The following is a 12599-nucleotide window of genomic DNA, read 5'->3' as shown; positions in this document are numbered from 1 at the left end:
TTTGAATATGGCCATCTTTGGGAACCATTATTCTGCTTCCCAGGAACCTAGTCTCTGTCCTCTTAAAGTTCCCTTCATTTCCCGTAGATTTCCCTGAGGTATCCTAGGTCATTAAAAACATCTTGAGGAATTCCCGTTGTGGCTCAGTGGTTAACAAATCCGACTTGGAGCCATGAGGTTGCAGGTTTGATCCCTGGCCTCACTCAGTGGGTTAAGGATCTGGCGTTGCCACGAGCTGTGGTGTAGGTCGCAGACGTGGCTCAGATCTCGCGTTTCTGTGGCGTAGGCCAGTGGCTGCAGCTCCGATTAGACCCCTTGCCTGGGAACCTCCATATGCTGCAGGAGTGGCCCTAGAAAGGGCAAAAAGACAATAAATACATAAATAAAATTTGAGATCTTAGCTATAGGTGCCTGTGTTTACCTATGGATAAGTACGCATATGAGTTTCTTGGGAAGGGAGATGAAATGCGGGCCGGCACATGGTGCCACCTTGATGGGACTGAAACATTATTTCTTCAGATAGATCAGCCCTGACAAACTCAGATTAAATTACAGCTCCCCTATTATGTACTTCCGCAGCACCCAGGACTGTGTGGTGTGTGTGTGTGTGGTGTGTGTGTGTGTGTGTGTGTGTGTGTGTGGTGTGTGTGTGTGTGTGTGTGTGTGTGTGTGTGTGTGTGTGTGTGTGTGTGTGTGTGTGTGTGTGTGTGTGTGTGTGTGTGTGTGTGTGTGTGTGTGTGTGTGTGTGTGTGTGTGTGTGGTGTGTGTGTGTGTGGGATCAGAGTGAGCCAGGTTCTGAAGCAGCTTTTCTTGATTCATCAACTAGGTTTTGAGCACGGCTCAAAAGGATATATTGGTGAATTCAAAGACATACGGTCCTTTCCCTTATCCCTATTCTAACACGGAGGCAGATACTAAACAAATGGTTTAAAACGCACAGCAAGTGTTTGAAAATTGAGTCTGGGGTGCGAAGCACCAGAGGTTTTCTTCTGGGGCACCGAGTGCCTCCAGAACTGGCGGGGCCTGTCAGTCGCGGTGAGGGGACGCCTCAGTGGAAAGAGGCTTGAACCATATGCCCTGAGGCCAGATGGAAAGATGTCTAAGTCAGCAGATGCTGGCATAGAGGGACGTGACAGTAGAAACTTGGTTAGAATTATACACACCACAGAGGCCAGCGTTTGCTAGAAGACAGCCACCGACCATGCACCTCATGCCCTGTGGCTCTCATGTCAGGAAGATATGTATGCTCTTTGGAATAAGATCAATTTGAGAAGAAAGTGGAGCAGCATAGAGAGAGGGAAAGCCCGAGTCGTGTTTAAACCTAACCATGGCTGAGAAAATCCATAAGTAATTACACTTGCCTGAAATTGGCTCAATTGAGTTTTTGGCTTTCTGATGGAATGCGGCCTCGAAACAGCAACTCAGCTGTGTTATAAAAGTACACTTTGACATTTAAAAAAAATTTTTTTTTTCTTTTTACTTTTTATTTTGTCTTTTAAAGGCCACACCCACGACATATGGAGGTTCCCAGGCTAGGGCTCTAATCGGAGCTGTAGCCACCGGCCTACACCACAGCCACAGCAACACGGGATCCAAGCCGCGTCTTCAACCTACACCACAGCTCATGACAACGCCCGGATCCCTAACCCGCTGAGCGCGGCCAGGGTCTGAACTCGCAACCTCATGGTTCCTAGTTGGCTTCGTTAACCCCTGAGCCATGATGGGAACGCCCCACTTTTACAATTTTACAGACCTAAGAATGAAGACTCTTAAATTTCCACTCCTTCCATGTGGTCATTGTACTGAGGGGTTTGGATCTTACTTGACCCCAGTGTAGCTGGCTGTAGTTTCCCATCAGAGGTTTGAGAAAGAGAGAATCAGGTCTAAAGAAACTCAGTGGAAGACCTGAAGGGAGTGGATGGCAGGAAATGCATCAGAAGATGGCCCCGCTTCTCCAGGTGAGTGAAAACTCCATCAAACCTCATCATGCGCAGTGTCTTCTGCTTTAGGGTTGGAAGGACCTCATGTACTTCCTTTGGGATAGGTACCAACACTGTTTTATACAGGTGAGGTACCTGAAGGTCAAAGATATAAAATGAATTTCAAATGACTCAGATTCAAGAATACCTTTTTTTTCCCCCTGCTTTTCAGGGCAATGCCTGTGGCATATGGAGGTTCCCAGGCTAGGGGTTGACTCGGAGCTACAGCTGCCGGCCTACACCACAGCCACAGCAACGCTGCATCCAAGCTGCGTCTGTGACCTATGCCACAGCTCATGGCAACGCCGCATCCTTAACCCACTGAGAGAGGCCAGGGATGGAACCCACATCCTTGTGGATAGTAGTCAGATTCATAACCTGCTGACCCACAGTGCGAACTCCCCAAAATAATTGTTTTACTAACGTCAGAGTGATAATCCACCAAGGACTGCATTCCATAGTTATGGTTTGTGAAATGTTGCTCTAAAGTTTTCATTTGTATATTCCCTGGGGTTTGTTACAATAACAATTATAATACTTGTCATATTTCCTATGTGAAAAAACATAAGTAGATTACACTCTGAGGCTCATTTCTCTTGCCTGTGTGGAGCAAGCTCATGGACATGACCTGAATTGCATACATAGAGCCTTGTGGTTAATAATAAGGGTGAAGCTATCTCACACCTGCTAAGCAACCATTTCCGTTTCTACTGTGACTGGCACTGAGCCGGGAGGCTAAGAAATGGGCAAAATGAGTGTGGGATGTGGTAATCGCTAAGTTTTTAAAGATCCCACCGATGGCTATTTGAATTTGTCAAAGGAGTTCCGTGTTGCCAATGGCAGGTTGATGGTCCGTTATCAGCAGGTGTCAAAGGCACAAATAGGAAGGCTAGAGCAACATGGGTCTGGAAGGGAATCTGCAGGGAGGCAGCCTATAGTTCGAGCCCATAAATACTTTATTTTATTTATTTTTAAACTATTTATTTTATTTTTGTCTTTTTGCCATTTCTTGGGCCACTCCTGTGGCATATGGAGGTTCCCAGGCTAGGGGTCGAATCGGAGCTGTAGCCGCCGGCCTATGTCAGAGCCACAGCAACGCCAGATCCGAGCCGCATCTGCGACCTACACCACAGCGCACGGCAATGCCAGATCCTTAACCACTGAGCAAGACCAAGGATTGAACCCGAAACCTCGTGGTTCCTAGTCGGATTCATTAACCACTGTGCCACGAAGGGAACTCCTTATTTTTATTTTTTGTTATTAAAGATAGTTGATTTACAGTGTTTCATCAAATTCTGTTGTGCAACAGTGTGACCCAATCACACACATTTCCCTGTGCTGTAGAGTGGATCGCATTGCCATCACCATAAATATTTTTAGTTAGGTTACATTTCCCAAGAATTGGCAAACTTTTTCTTTTTACTTCTGTGGTTTCCATATTTTAAGTGCTGTAGCTTTGATGGGAAGAAAATAGATTTTAGATACAGTTAGCTTAATGATTTGGTAGCACCTTTAGCTGTACTTTTTATAAACTTCAACTCTGAGTTTGATGACTTTACCAAGTACTTTTAGTACTTTTTATTTTAAACTAGGGGATGGTAGCCTCTTTCTCCATTTACAAAGTAAAGACACTGCACTAAGGACATATACCTTTGAAAAAGTCAAAATTCATCCTGAATCAAGCACCTTAAATTTTTTTTTGGGGGGGACGCACCTGTGGCATGTGGAGGTTCCTTAGGCTAGGGATTAATCAGAGCTGTAGCGCCAGCCTTCGTCACAGCCACAGCAGAGCCAGATCCGAGCCGCGTCTGCGACCTATACCACAGCTCACAGCAACGCCACATCCTTAACCCACTGAGTAAGGCAGGGATCAAACTGCAACCTCATGGATCCTAGTCAGGTTTGTTAACCACTGAGCCATGACGGAAACTCCTAAGCACCTTGAAATTAAGATCAGTTTTCTCTGTGGAATTGAACAAAGCCAAACTAGTAAAAACAACATAAAATGGTGGTTACCAGGGCCCGGGGAGACAGGACAGATGTTGTTTAAGGGTGTAAACTTGCAGTGAGTGGAAAGAGCCTTGGAGAGCCAAGGCGCAGGCTAGTGACTGTGACAGCAGTATTGAAGTATAATCATCAAACTTGCTGAAAGACTAGAACTTAATGCCTCTAACCGCTAAAAAGAAAGGATAATTCCACACTGTGGTAGAGGTGCTAACTATCGCTGCAAGGGCAATTGTATTACAATTTGGAAATGTGGCAAGTTAGCAAGTTAGGTATACCTTCAATATACAAAATATTATATATCAAATACATTCAATAAAAAAGTGGAGATAACAGCAAAAAGGAACAATTTTACACTCTCATACCTTTTCCTTTCTCTCCCGCATGCATATACCTTTTTATGGTTCTGCTCGTGATGATCCTAGGTCCCGTTTTTCACTTAACATTCTCTGTTGCCCACGTTTCTCCATTTCTACATCGTCATCACCATCATTGTAACGAAATGCTTTTCTAGGTTGTGCACCGAGCTCTTCATTTTCTTTGCGCTTTTTCAATCTGTACAACACTTCGGGGGGCTGTTGTGTTTGTGTCCTGCTGCCAGGTTGGCGCTGCTTAGCGCAGAGACAACTTTTCGCTTTGCGCCTTGATCAGGCCTCTTTCCAAGGGACGTGTCATGTAGATGAGTTCCTTGCATCGATTTCGTGACAAGATTGGAGATTTATATCAGGGCAGTTTGGAAATGCTGGTTTCCAGTCCTTTCCTGTTGGGAAGTGCCAGATAACACGGCTTGTACTGAAATAGGTCTACCCAGACTGCAGCTGGCATGCCTCGCGTGGCTGAGGATTGCGAATTCAGTCCTTTTCCTCTGTCACCTTGATTAGCCGCAGCCAGAGCTTGTCCCTGGGAATAGCAGCAGACTCTGGCAAGGAAGGAGCAAGACAAGATCAGCAAGAGGCAGTCGGAGGGTCCTGCCCTGCGGAGGTGCCTTTGGAATTGGAGCAGAGCATGGTTGTGACTGAGGATGCGTAAGGCGATAGTTTACATATGACAAGAATTCTCCATCTTTCGTTATTTATTATAGTTGATTTACATTGTAGCTTCAATTTCTATGGTACAGCAAAGTGACCCAGTCATGCGTTATATGTACATTTCCCCCCATCTTATCCTCCATCATATTCCAAGCCAAGGGGTTGGACATAGTTCTCTGTGCTGTACTGTAGGACCCCATTGCTATCCATTGCAATAATAAAAACAAAACAACAGATTTTGGCCTTAAAAAAGCAATTTTCCTGATCTCTAGGAAAGATTCCAACATTCCTTGAAAAAGATACTTTCCTCTTCATGTCACAGATTCCTTTTTGAAGCTATAAAAATGATGTCATTTACCTCCCCCACAAATGCTGGCTGCCATCCAGAGCATCCTTAGGCTAAAGAACCGCATTCTGTAGGAGATCTGGCGGGAAGGAATCTTTGTACCAGTATTTCCAACACTTGCCCTCTGATTTTCTGTCTTCTTCTTGACAGCAATTTTGTATTTTGTTCGGGACTGGCAGCCTTATTTAAATACATGGTGGTAGGGTTGGATCCCAGTGACTGCCCCGGAAAGTGAGGAATCAGTGTCTTGGAAAAACAGCTCAGATAGGAGATTGGGGGCTAGAAGGGGTATGATGGTGATTACAAGGGAATGAGCCAGAAGAGAAAGGAGAGGGGAAAAGAGGTGACGTTTGCCATTTCATGCATCTTAAAGCTGGTTTTCAATGACATGTTAGTCTTCTTCGTGTTCAAAACGCAAGTCCTTCATGTTTATGATCTCAGCCAATGACTAAGGGCAGGCCCAGTGCTCAGTGCTCGCCAGTGTCTTCATTTGGTTAAGACGCTGTGCTCTCTATTCTGACTTCCGGGCTCAGATCCCATTCCTGGTTAGGTATCGATCTCTCTATTCAGTTTTCCTCACCGCAAAATGGGAATGATAATTCTTCAGTGTGAGGAGTAATAAGATGCCTCTGAAACACGGTGTTCAAGATAAACCATATTATAATTTTATAAGAGAGATTCTGCCTCTTAGGTCCAGGGTCAGGTAGCCAAATAACTGCATGTTCGTGAATGGAAATGGCCCTTCAGACTTCAAGGCAATTCGAAAGGACTTTTATCATTAAAGTGGGTTCCTCAGGTGTTAAAGACCATCATCTCTCTTTGTTACTCTTGTCCTTTTGATGATTCCAATGATTTTGCTAACACTTTAGAAATGTTACTTGATAATTTAGAGAATAAATGGTTCAGGTTTACATGCACATTTCACTAGTGTTACATAGATAAAGTTACTAGGTTTTCAAAGAATGAAATAGTGACCAAAGCCCCGATTTCATAATTGTATGTTGTGTGAACCTTCTAGCAAGAGGGTAGGGTCCAGCTTAAGGAAATCCCTGTGTGTGTGGAGAGAGATAGACAGAGACAGAGACAGACGACAACCAGTTTGTGCAGTAACTCAGTCCTGCAGAAAAAGATGCATATTCAAAAATTGAGGCAGATTTATCCTCCAAAAGGCTAAGTTCCATTGCAAAGAACCACTCGCTGGCCGATAGCATCTCCCACTGTTAGTGCTTGCTTCTCTGTCTTCTCTGCCCCAGTAGAAGCACAGTGACGACGGCCTGGCCTGTCTGGTTTGCTCTTGATTCCCACCTGCAGCACAGTGCTGAGTACTTAGCATTTCCGTGATAAAAAAACATGGCCCACACCAATTGTTATTAGGCTGAAGAGCTTGGATCTGCAATCAGAAGTAGCTGGGATTTTGCCCCATCTGTTGCTTGATGTCAATGAATGCTAAGCAAGTGATTTAACCTTCCTGAGCTTCCTTTGCTCCTGTAAAATGCATAGTGGTACTATTTCATAGGTCATTATGAGTATGAAAGGCACTAAATGCTCAGCATTAATATGGCCCATTGATAAATAGTCTGAATTTTAGCGAGGACAATTTGATGATGATAAGAATCAAAATGCTATTGTTGTTACTGTCATTTTGTTTGGAGGGGAAAAAGAAAGTTTGAATAAATGATCGTGTAGAAACTGAAAGACTGAGAAAGCTGATGTGACTAAAGCTGATGAAATATTCAAGAATAGAAGCACCGGAGGAGCATTAAGCAGATGAAAAGAAAATATACTCTTGCGAATACATGGTGCCCAGGCAAAGTGTAACTAGTATTGCGAGGAGCCTGTTTACCAAAGCTATTCATTTGAATACGTGACAGGGCTCATATATGCTTTAGGAGACTCTTCTTGATTCATTACATTTGGTCAGGGAGCTTTTTCATTGTCGGGATGTGTCGCTGCATTTTGATCGACAGCACTTGAGTCCCATAGAATCCTTTTCAATACAAGGGCTTGCATTTCAATTTCCGCACGTTCAGCTCTTTCCCTTGTGTTTCATTCACGAAGGCCTTTCGTTTTGTGGAGAGACACATGGCTGTGGTTTGATGATATTTCGATGCTCCTCTGTTCTTCACACACGATGCTTGTTGAGTGTGCGTGTCCCTGCCTCCTGGACTAACCTTAAAGGCTGAAGTGATTCATGCGATTCCTGGTTCTACCTATAGATTTTATAGTTTGTAATAATTGCAGAGGACCTTGGTTCCCATGTCTGTCCAGCAGTGCTCTTCTAATAAAGCCAGCATTTGAGAAATGTCCATTAGTTCCATTGCATCAACTGGTTTTCATTCACTCGTTTCAGCAGAATGCTGCACTGTGCCAATGGGAGGATTATCCAGTAATATGTTTCTAAGAAGGGCACTGGGTCTGCCCTGATAAACTCCTGGCCACAGGATTGGCTCAGGCAGTCAGTATCATGTGATATCGAATTGTAGGAAGAATTTCGACGCAATTTGGATTAGTCGGCATTTCTTCAAGCTACTTTCCAAGTCAGAAATTAAACAAGTTTCAGCCGATGATGTCTTAGAAATGAAGTATAATTTTTTTTTTTTTTTAAAACCATACCTGCGGTATTGAAGTTCCTGAGCTAGGGATCAACCCACTCCATAGAAGTGACCTAAGCACAGGATAACAATGTGGATCCTTAACCTGCTGTGCACAAGAGACTTCCGAATGTACATTTATATCTAATTTCACGATATGAGTTAATATAAGAAAATCTCTTCAGAATGTCACCAGCAGAACTGCGGTGGCATCAGGTTGTTTGCTCATTTATTCCTGTTTTCAACAAATTTTAGAAACAACTATGAACTAGACATTGAATACTGAGATCTGAGATGATAAGCCTTTATTATAAGGGACTTAATCAAGATTTAATAGATCTAATGATGGCTTAGGTTTGGCTTGGTGTTTAGGATGATTGAGGAAAGATTGCTGTCGAGGATGCTGGTACGATGATGGCATTCTTGATCCCTTGGCAACTCACATACATCAAATCAACAGGCTCTTGTATCCGAGCATATATGACCATGAGGTAAGTGTGATTGCAATAAGAACTTCTATTGCTCTATGCAGGAACATTGCTTTCTAAAAAATATGGCTTGACGGGACAGAGTTATGCTTCCCATGCATTTGGTGAAGATTGATCCCTGTGTTCGTCATATTGCACTACACCCCACCTGCCTACTAGGCTGCCTACTGCATGTTCATCTAAAGCGCATCTACTTTTTTTTTTTTTTTTTTGTTTTTTGCTATTTCTTGGGCCGCCCGCGGATATGGAGTTCCCAGCTAGGGGTCCAATCGGAGCTATAGCACCGGCCTACAAGAGCCACAGCACGCGGGATCCGAGCCGTATCTGCAACCTACACCAAGCTCACGCAACGCCGGATCGTTAACCCACTGAGCAGGGCAGGACCGAACCCGCAACCTCATGTTCTAGTCGGATTCGTTAACCACTGCGCCACGATGGGAACTCCATTCCATTAGTCTTATGTTCAAAAATAAGTGCCAATCCAATTAGTCATTCCTTCAGCCACCCTTGCCAAAGTCGTCGTCACCTTGCCAGGCATATATAGGCTCCTAGCGTGTCTAGAACCCTCTCACCCAACGTCCACTAGTAATCATCTACTGAAAGTCGGTTACTCGAATACATTGATAAATCCATCCTCTACACGCTATGAGGCCCTTGACCTGATTCTAGCCTTCTTATCACTCTTCTCTGACTCCCCTCTACCACTCTGGCTCGCCTCCAAGCGCTCCCTGATCTGCCTCGAGGACTTCAGCTTGGTTTCCCTGCAAAGGAATGTTGCTGCGAGATACTCACTTGATTGCGAGTCATCACATTGGGTCTTTTAACACCCTCTGTGATACTGCCTGTTCCCTTCCTTATTTTCCTTCCAGCACTTTTCTTTACTGACATGCTATCTGTATTTCACTTGTTTTTCATCTGTTTCCTCCAATGGACTGAGCTTCATAATGACTAGTATTGTTGCATTTATTGTTGAACATAAATGTGCCTGGAACCAACATTGATAAGCAAAACACACAATATCATACCGCACAGGCATTAGTAATGACTTTTGAGACCTCATATCAAAATATGATGGATACTGAGTTTATGTTGCATATTTTAATATTCTTTAGAGGTCCTTTTCTGTGTGGGGATGTACTTGGCTGGAAACTAGGCAGTTTTGCAGCAGCCTTGTCATCAAACGGGTCAAAATATGGAGGGGGTGATAAAATATTTAGATGGCCCTCATGTGTCAGAAGATAGTTCTAAAAGCGGTCGAACAGGTTTGAGCAATGAAATGAGTATGTAGCATCTTAAAGTATTCCTTTGAAGGGAGAGCACTCATTATGAGGAACATAGTATAAAGTGTTGGTAAAATAGTCATTACTTGCTAATCACACTTCTCCATAACAAGAGATACTGAAAGAGAAGCTTGACGCGCCTGAAAGGTTATAGTGTCAGAATGTGCGGCAGATGCCAGCAGTGCGCCTGAATAACTGTCGATGTATTTCACTTAATATTTGATTTTCAACTTTTTACACTTAAATTGTTTTGAATACTCTGTGATAGTCTCTACTCCAGAGGAAGATTGCATAGATATTTATTATTTGCTTTGAGTGCTGTAGATTTAGAAGCCAAGAGTTCTGACTTAATCATATTTATGTGTCTGAGTCTATGTGGGCATTGGAAGAAACTCATGACATATCAAGTTTTTTTTTTTATTAATTTTAAAAGAAGTTAATGAGAAATTCCTGTCTAAAAGGTAGGTTCCGAGGTACAAAATCAGCTAAAGGTATAGGTCCAAGTTAACAAATTTGCCAGAAAAAGCTTGACATCTGCTGGAGCTGTGTCTGTGATGTGTTTGTGATTTAATAGCCTTACAAACAGGCTTTTCAGCAGACCCCAATATGCAATGCGTTTCAATACAATGTATACACCATTTCAAAACCAATGTTTTTTGCAAAGGTCTTGTGATGTCCGCAGGCTGCAGCACTGCAGCTTAGGTATGCAAATGTTTACATCGCCTTCTCCTACTCTGAGTGTAAGATCCACTCCCATGTGTTTTTTTTCTTCTTTACCCTGTTGGTGTCCATGGGAACCGAGAGATGGAGAATCTCTTCTTCCAATTTATGTTACCTTGAAATGCTTGCCTGGATTTGTTCAATTTAGTAACATTTCCCAGTAAAATTTTCTTTTAAATTGTTTTGGACTCATTAGAAAAGCATTCTTGTTCAGTAGAGAAATAATGGGAAAACAAGAGGGCAATAAAATAAAATGTACCCGAATCTGGATGGATTCCTGGAAAGGAATTTAGAATTTATGGGGTCATCTTCTGCTCCAGAAAAATGGCCTAGAGCTCTGAGATTTTGATTAGTTACGAGACATAGTAATAATTTTATTCTTCGACTTAAGAGAACTATGTGATGCTCATTGGAAGCGGTTAGAAATGTATAAATTTGAGAGAAATAGGATAACAATTGTCATAATTCTACAGCAGGAGATATATCGCTAACATTTTGACCTATGTCTGATAGCCATTTTGATGGAGTTGAGAATGTGTGTGTGTGTGTGTGTGTGTGTGTGTATAAAATCTTTTCACTAACATAAGAATATTTATATTAGCAAACATTTCTTATATATAATCATTAAAGAATGAATTGTATTTTAGTATGGAAGTGCCATAATTTTTCAGTAAACATTAGCTTTAGAAATTAATAACCATGGTGTTGGCTTGTAATAACCTCTTCCACACAAAAGAAACTTGAAAAACTTGAAAAAACAAATGTACAAAGAATACAATTAACATAACCGCCATAAATATTACTATCAATTTAATGTATTTCCTTTCAGTACTATATATTTCCTTTCCCCTTTTATATAGTTTGTAACCATTATTGTGTATGTATACATGTATCTATACATATACATACAGTTAATTCTTATTTATGGATTCCATGTTTGCAAATTCCCCTACTTGTGAAATTGGTGACCTAAAATCAACACTCACAGTGCTTTCATGATTATTCATGGATATTCACAGAATGGCAAAATATTTGAGTCACCCAACACACATTCCCAGCTGAGACGGAACAAAATGATACTGTTTTGTGTTTCAGCTTTGTATGGTAAACAAGTATCCTTTTAAAGTCTATTAAGTGCCATGTTTAAGTTCTGTGATTTTTTTTTCTCATTGGTGATATATGTGTGTGTGTGTGTGAGTTTAAAAAATACATTGAGCAAGATATACTATGATTTTTATCAACATGACACTATTCTGGTACATAGGATTTAAAATTGTTGCTGACATGTAATCCATCACATGAAGAGGCTAAAGAAGAAAAATCATGTAATCATATCAATAGATGTAGAAAAGGCATTGACAAAACCCAGTATCCATTCATGGAAACTCAGCAACGTCGAAATAGAAGGAAATTTCTATTTCTTGATAGAGAAGATCTACAAAAAACCTGCAGATGACATTATACTATTAATGGTGAGAAACTAGATGCTTCTGCTGTGATCAGGAACAAGACAAGGATGTTCCTACTTACCATTACTTTCAGTATCATACTAGAAGGCCTAGGTAATTCAATAGACAAGGCAAGATATAAAAGATATACATATTGGGATGGAATAAATAAATCTGTTTCTCGTCACAGATGACACGATTGTCTATGTTGAAAAATCCCCAAAAACAACTCCTGGAACTAATAAACACTTATAGCAAGGTTTATGGATACAGGTTAATACAAAAGTCAATGGTTTTCCTACATACTAGCAATCAGCTGTTGAGATTCGCAATTACAACATGATACTGTTACAATGGCTGGAAAATTAAATCATTTGTTATAAACATAACAAAATATGTATGCGTTCTACATGTGAAAAACTCTAAGACTGATGAATGAAATCAAAGAAGATTTAAAGAAATGGATCATGCATGTGGATAGGAAGACCCAATCTTGTTAAGATGTTAGTTCTTCCAACTTACCTGTAGACTCAAATGAAACCCAACCACAATTCCAACAAACTGATTCAAAGATTATTACAGGGAAAAATGAAAGCCCAAAATTCTGCTTGCAAAGGGAAGCAAAAAAAAGATCCTGTGGAGAGGCAAAAGACCCCAAATGGCCAACACAATACTTAAAGAAGAGCAAAAACTTGGGAGGATTGACACCATTGAA

This window comes from Sus scrofa, chromosome X (assembly GCF_000003025.6).
Source record: "Sus scrofa isolate TJ Tabasco breed Duroc chromosome X, Sscrofa11.1, whole genome shotgun sequence".
Lineage (NCBI taxonomy): Eukaryota > Metazoa > Chordata > Mammalia > Artiodactyla > Suidae > Sus > Sus scrofa.
Note: the sequence above shows the minus strand (reverse complement) of the source record.